Source organism: Candoia aspera, chromosome 5, assembly GCF_035149785.1.
Source record: "Candoia aspera isolate rCanAsp1 chromosome 5, rCanAsp1.hap2, whole genome shotgun sequence".
NCBI classification, from domain to species: Eukaryota; Metazoa; Chordata; class Lepidosauria; order Squamata; family Boidae; genus Candoia; species Candoia aspera.
Genome location: NC_086157.1, coordinates 92,382,566 through 92,390,660, shown reverse-complemented (window position 1 = coordinate 92,390,660; position 8,095 = coordinate 92,382,566).

The window sequence follows — 8,095 nt, the reverse complement described above, 5'->3', positions numbered from 1 at the left end:
AAAAATAAATTCTCGATTTTTACTTGACCTTGGTATAGCAGGTATAACTGTCGTAAATTCGAAAGATCTTTAAAATAATAAATCTCTGACTGCTATCCAGAATCCAATATACGAAGCCGTCCCCGCGAAAGTCCTTTCCGTGGGTTGGCATACCACCTAGTGCTACGTAACAATTATCTCTTGCAAAATTCGGATGATTGCTAAGTGGCAGCAACGAGATACAAAATGTCTACTTTTCGTCCTGACTTTTGCAGCCCACATAACGTAATCCGATTGCAACCGGCTTAATTCCCAGCCAGTTTCGGAACCCGCTTTAGAGGGTTCCACATACAGTTACATAGGAGTAAACGCCATGGAACTCAGTTAAGCTTAATCCTAACAAGTAGATACACTATACTATAGTTTTTTCTGTGCCACACATAAATTCGTTTATTTTAAACGTTTTATTTTTTACTGTGTTCCTGAAAGTGCCTTCTATAGGCTTTCTATACTAGCCTTCATGCCTGCAGCTCCCTCCATATGCAACAAGCAGAGATTCTTTTTCCATTGTTGCATTTCCACAATAGGCATAATTGAAAGCTGCCTGGAGCTTGAAAAATAAGTTGTCTTTTAATTTATTAGATGTAAATTCAGTGTGGCATAGTGGATGAGGCATTGAACTAGAACTGTTAACATCTGGGTTCAAGTCCACCTTCATCTATGAAAACTCAGAGTGACTTTAGGAAAATCACATGCTCCTCACCAACTACCTCACAGGAAATAGGGGATGCAGGTGGAAGTCGTGGCCAGGAGGGCCTTTGCACAGCTTTGGGTGGTGCGCCAGCTCTGCCCATTCCTGGATCGAAATGCCCTCCAAACAGTCACTCATGCCCTTGTCATCTCCCGTATAGACTATTGCAATGTGTTCTACATGGGGCTACCCTTGAAGAGTATCTGGAGGCTTCAGCTGGTCCAGAATGCAGCTGCGTGGACAGTTATTGGTGCTGTAAAATCAGCCCATGTGACACCACTGTTACATGAGCTGCATTGGGTACCAGTATTGGGTACCAGTTTGCTTCCAGATCCAATTCAAGGTGTTGGTTATCACCTTTAAAGCCCTGCATGGCATGGGACCAGGATACCTGAGGGACCATCTCATCCCCAGAACATCGACCCGCCCCACCCGGTCAGGCAGAGAGGGCAAGCTACGGACCGGACCGCATCAACAAAGGAATTTCTAGCGGGGTCCAGGAGGTAGGACTTCTTTGCAGCGGCGCCCACCCTTTGGAATATCATGCCCCCGGAGTTGAGACGGTTTCTGGAAGAAATTGAAGACCTGGTTCTGCCACCTTGCTTGGGATGGGTAGGGTAGTAGCTCCACCTGGGGGTGGTTGGTGCCATAGCACCCCTATGGATTGGGATTCCATCTCCCCTTGGATTTAATATTTATTATCTTATTTATGTTTTTAAAATTGTGACTTAGGTGTTTTTATTATCTTTTTTATTGTAAACGCCCAGAGTCCCCATTGGGGGAGCGGGGTGGTAATATAAATCAATCAATCAATCAATCAATCAATCAAATAAATAAATAAATAAATAAGAAAACAAATGAAAGGAATTATCCATGTAAGCTGCCTTGACTTCAAAAGAAAAAAGTGTAGATTTTGAAATAAAATTAGTTAACTTTTAATAATGCTCAGATTTAAGTTCATGTACTTTTCTTGTGTATAGGTTGACCTAAAATGTATGTACAGATCTTCAAATCTGCATTATCCATGGCTCTCCACTGACTAATTACTGTGGCAAGGCAGCCTCCTTTCAAAACATTTCTATAAAAACCTTGCTGTTATGTCAAACCAATGACTTCTGGAGTATTCGAATCTCCTCTGCTGGAAGTAATATGCAACTACATTTATCTGATCAGTATAATTCTGAGCTGTAGTTTGTTGAAAAGATTAGAAAGGAAAGCTTAACATTCCCATAGGGGTGAGATGGGCGGTGAATAAATTTGTAAATAAATAAATAAATATTCTAATAGTTTTGATCTTACCTTGGTTAGAGAAGTATATTTACTTTCCTTTTAAGATCATCTCCATTTGCTGCAATTAAATCAACCAAATACTTCAGAATATGGAATGGACTACAACAAAGATACATACTTTCATCATATCTATTTAATTTATACAGCAAATATAATAGGATTTGAAAAGATGACAGCTGGAATCAAAATTGGCAATCAAATCTGAGCTACGCTTCACTTCGTTAGCCAGAAGTTTAAAAAACATAAAAAGCCTTTCATGGTATGGGGCTGGGTTATCTGAGCGACAGCCTCTCCCGGATTGTATGTAGCAATCCCATCGGATCTAGTGGGAGAGGCATGCTATGGGTCCTGTCCATTACAGAGTGCCCTCTGGTGGGACCCCGGAAGAAAGCCTTTTCTGTTGGGGTGTCTGCCCTTTGGAACATCATCTCCCCAGAGATAAGACTACCCCTAACCCTGTTGGCCTTTCATAAGACATTGAAGATGTGGCTGTATCACTGGGTACGAGGGTCAGAATGTAGGGCAGAGTCCATGAGATGGTTATGTTGATGTTGGATTTTGGATGTTCATTTATAGTTTTATCCTGGCTGCTGACTATGTATTTACAGGTAGTCCTCACTGATGGTAATTGGGACTGGGAACTCCAATGCTAAGTGACGTGGTTGTAAGGCGTGATGTCATGTGATCACACCAACTTATGACAGCAGTTCTGGTAGTCCCTGTTGCTATAGTTAGGCAAATTCTGCTCAGTTGCAGCATCCTGCCATCACATGATCACCATTTGCGACCTCCTGCCGGCTTCCCATTGCTTGTCGGAAACCAGCAGTAAAGGTCATAAATGGTGATCACGTGACTGAGGGATGCTGGGATGTCATAATTGTGAGCCAGTTGCCAAGCACTTGAATTGTGATCATGTGACCATGGGAACGCTGCAATGGCCGTAACTATGAGGACCTGTTATAAGTACCCCTCATTCAGTGCCGTAACTTTGGTTGTTGAATGATTGGATGTTAAATGAGGACTACCTGTATGATTATGCTGTTGTTTGGTTGCATTTTTAAAGCCTTGTTAGCCACCCAGTGTCACAGTGATGAGATGGAGAGCCATATAAATATAAATAATAAATAATTTGGAATCTAATGAAAATCAGTCCCAAATAAACTTATTGGTAATGTATGCTTTGTATAGTTTTTATATATACTTGTATATTTTAAGTACATACAGGTACTCCTTGCTTGCTGATCACTCGTTCAGCAACGGTTTGAAGTTGCGACGGTGCTGAACAAGTGGTACTTAACGACTGGTCCTCAAAGTTTTGGATGTTGTACCACCCCTGCAGTCATGTGATTGTGATTCAGGTACTTGACAGCTGGCTTGCACTCAGGCCCACAACTAGGGTCTGTGTCACCGGGGCAAACATGGATTCCGCGCCCATTTTGGCACCCCCCAGCACTCACTTTGGCAGCCCCCAGCATGGCGCCTGGGGCACATGCCCCACTTGCTCCCCCCTAGTTGCGGACCTGCTTGCACTTATGGTTGCAGCATCCTATGGTCATGTGATTGCCATTTGCAACCTTCCCTGCTGGCTTGCCACAAGCAAATTTAATGGGGAAGCTGGCAAGGAAGACTACAAGTCCTTCTGGAAAGTCCCCCCGGCCTCCCTGCACTCACACAGCACCATGGCCTCCTTTCACTGACCTCCCTGTGCTCACACCAAGCTGCAGCCTCCTTCTCCCAATCTCCCTGTGCTCATGCACAGGCTGTGTCGGGCCTCCCAGGGCCTCCGCCATCCCACGGCAGCCCCGTGCTCCTTACCTGGGACCCCTACCATTTCCTGTTTGACCCATGTGTCTTGGGGTTATGATGGCAACTGGAACTGCTGGGATTGTCGCTAAGCAATGTGGTCACATGACATCGCATTTTACAACTGCATCGTTTAGCAATGGCAATTCTGGTCCCAATTGCCATCGTAACCCAAGGACTACCTGTATATATTTTTGTAGTTGTATGTTTACTTGTCATGTAAATATTTTGTAACCAGTTCAGGAAGCAACCAAGCAAATGTTTAAAAGCATTAGATGTTCAGGAATATGTATATTCTTAGTAGTATACTGAATATGTGATAGCTTGGTATATCTTTGAAATATATACTGTATCTTTGAATATATATCCTTGAAATTACATGAAAATACTTTAAAATTAGTATAGAAAAAATGCAGCAACACATGATGAAAGAACAATGAACTGAACTGTTTCATGCATAATTAAGATCATGAGTGTATGAACAGGCCAAAAGCCTCCCTAGTCTAGCATGTATTCAGGAAATTCATAAGCAGTGTGATGGTAAATATTCTTCCACTGTTGCTCACTAATGATTCATAGAGGCTGAACTTGCTATTTCCTTTTTGAAACCATTGAACTAGGTGGGAATCATAATCTCTGATGGCAGCAGATTCCATAGTTCAATTATGCATAGTCAAAATATATCTGTCCTGTCTCCATGGGTATACATGAGGGGGCTGGGAAGGGGAAAATAACAATATATTGTATGTATGATGATGTCATGACAAATACCATGTCAGATGTGGGGATGCAAGTACATAATGATGGCATCTGCAGAAAGGTGATATTGATATTATTTTGGCATCATTGTGATTTGCTGCACATTCCCTTGCCCAAATCTATCCATATTTAGTTTCAGGGGATTGTCTAAAATTTAATGCTGCAAGAGATGGAGACAAGTCTGTCAATAATTTCTTGCTAGTCATTTATCTGCAGATTTCAGTCTTTAGAGAAGCCATCCTATGTAGTTGTTTGATAGTTTAGTTCATCTCTTATTGGTAAAAATCAAGTTATTATTTCAGTGGCACCCCATTATTCAATTATTAGCCATCTTGTTACTGGTGTGCAATAGGGCTATAAATGTTCTTCAAAAGGAGTGCTTTGGAACCTACAGGAACAAATATGAAGCACTCCTTTTGGAATTGTTAAAGCAGGCATGTCCTTTTCCAGACTGGCTGCCTCAGCAACTGTTGCTGGCTATTTTCACACATGTGTGCAAGCATGGTCACTTTGCTTCACTGAGAAAATGTAGGATTTAAACCAAAAGGCAAGTATGGGACTGAACTCTCAGAAAGTTCTTTTAATAAAATAGGAAGGAATGGATGTTATATAAAAATAAGAGAAATAATATAGAGAGACCTCTATTTTTAGACTAGAAATGAATTGATTTATTTTCAAAATATCAAAATCTAAAGCAGAATGGCTGCTGATTATCAGGCAGTGATGATCTTCTATAAACTAACACTCCTATCCATTTTAAAAAAGTTTTAATTAGCGAGCAGCTGGAAGGAGGACTGAACTGTACTAGTGAAAGTTGATTTATTTTTATTCTCGAGAGGTTAATTTTCCACAAAGTAGAATGGATGCCTGTTTACTAATTACTGAAGGTAAGGTGTATTGTAATTAGTATCACAATTGCTGCACAGAAACATTAACTGAAGGTCTCATTATTCCACTGATGCTCATAGCTTTCTCATTTTTGTACTAGTTGCTTTAATAATCTTGAGAAATTTCATTGAAGTAGCTTTCCCCAACCTGGTATCCTCCAGATGTGCTGGGACTGTAATTACATGAATTTGCATGAAGTACAGTTCTATCATCTCCAGAAGGTGGCAGGTTTCAGGAGGGAATATCTGCCCCACATAATTTTATGCACATTTATTGGGGAATGTTTCATTAAACTCAGTAGATTTTATTTGGATTTAACTCACTTGGAATCAGACTTAACATTATTTTCAGGCATAAAAAAACCCAAGTGCTCGTGTAAAATGTCCTAAATTAAGCTATGGTACTTCATGGTACTTTCTTGGGAGCAACATCCCCAAATCAATGGCTTTTGCTCCCAAGGAAATATACTTATGTTTAGGGTCTAAGTTAGAATGAAATGTTGAGATGATTGTAATTATAAAGAATTACATTACAAATACAGCTGTAATATAAAACTTAAAAGTAATATAAAACTTTACAGCAAAATTAGGTATTCTGATCCCAAAGAACTACAATAATAAATTACATCTAGCAGAAGATATACACAAGTCATATTTATCCTGACCAAACCCTTGGTGCTTTCTTATTTGCTTAATATAGCAATTACCTGAAATATGATGATTCATGTACCTACAAAACTATAATACAAGTCTGTGAAAAAATATTCACCTTAATTTCGATTTTATGAATTCCACATATGTTTGGCGCAGAATGTTATCCAAGCTACGTGTGGGGCCTGCTAATATATACACTACAGAGTTTGAATAAACAAGTAACATACAGGATCCATGTGAAGCCCAGAAAACATTCAGTGGCCAAAATTTCAGAACAACTGAAAGTGACAGAATGCATCTTCACAAATTGTTATACAAAAATGTTGGAGACCACAGCTTATCACAAAAGGCTGAACTTATCACAAAATGTGAAATGTGGTTTCTGATGGAGGAATACAATTTATTATTATTTTGATCCCAAATGTTTTTAAAAGAGATCAAACAGCACACTGTCATTATATACTATATATCAAGTCATTTTGAAATATGAACTGCATTAAAATACTAATAGTCTGTTAATGTTAAAGTATATATTTCCCTCTTTTTATTATGCCTTTTCCTCATTTTACCATTCTTTTAAAGCTTAGTGTGCAGGATTTTTTTTTTTTTACATAATTAAATTCTTCCCATTCCTACCCTCTGCAGATTTAGACATGACCATGTCCATTGAATTCTCATTTTCATCATGACTATGTTGGTCTGGAGTAGCTACTTAAGGGCATTTTTAGATTGAAGGCTTCTACCTCTACCAATGAGAAAATCAAGTACAATCATGGCATGGATTTTTTTCCTGATAAGAAAATAATGTGAAGAAAGCAGAGAAAAACAGGAAAATGACAGAAAAGGAACAGCATCATTTAGACTCCTTGAAAAATCTGTAAATAAGACAAAAAGATTGCATTATAGAAACTTCATTGAACTTCATGGATAGATCAATATCTATCAGATATTCCCCATCTTCAAGCTGGTATGCAACATCAATACTACAGGTAGTCCTTGAGTTACGATGGCAATAGGGACCGGAATTTCCATCACTAAGTGATGTGGTTGTAAAGCGCGACATCACGTGACCACACTGCTTAGCAATGGCAATCCTGCAGTCTCCATTGCCATCTTTAAGTGAGGATCATGGGTCATTCAGTGACTACGTCGTCGCAACTTTCTGCTGGATTCTAACACCAAAGTCAGTGGGGAAGCTGGCAGGAAGTTGCAAATCTCAGGTGGCTCACAAGTAAGCTGGCAGGCAGGCAAGTGGCTGCTGCCAGGTGAGAGAGGGAGCAAGTGGGTGTGCGGGTGGCTGGGGAGGTGCAGTGTAAGCGCGGCGGGGCTTGGGGTGGCTGCTGCTGGCTAGGGGAGGGCACATGAGCACCAGGGAAATGCAACACTTGTGTAGCAAGGCTTGGGGAGGGTGCATGAGCCGTGCAGGTGGAGGGGAAATTCTGCATGAGTTTGGTAAGGCTTGGGGAGGTATGCAAGTGGCCAGGATGGCGTGAGTGCAGAGGGGCAGGGCACATGGGTGGGGGAGCCTTACTTGAGGACTTGTGACCTTCCCTGCAGGCTTCCCTATTGACTTTGCTTATGGAAAACTGGCAGGGAAAGTCACAAATGTTGATCATGTGACTGCAGGGTGCTGCAGCCATTGTAAATACAAGCCATAGCCAAGTGCCCAGATCACAATCACATGACCGTGGGGGTGCTGAGACAGCCGGAACTTCAAGGACCAGTTGTAACCACTTGTTTAGCGCTGTTGTAACTTTGAATGGTTGCTGAACAAATGGTTGTTAACCGAGGAGTACCTGTACTCTGATAGTTATTAGGGCTGAAAAACACTTCAGATTCAGTCTTCCAAATGAGCCCCACAGTGTGAGCATAACCCCTGAGGGCAATGCCTCAAAAGCATCCACCTCTTTTCCCAGATTAGGCAGCTGCTACTTTAAGATGTTGCTGACAGGTGTGTTTTCACTCCTGCACA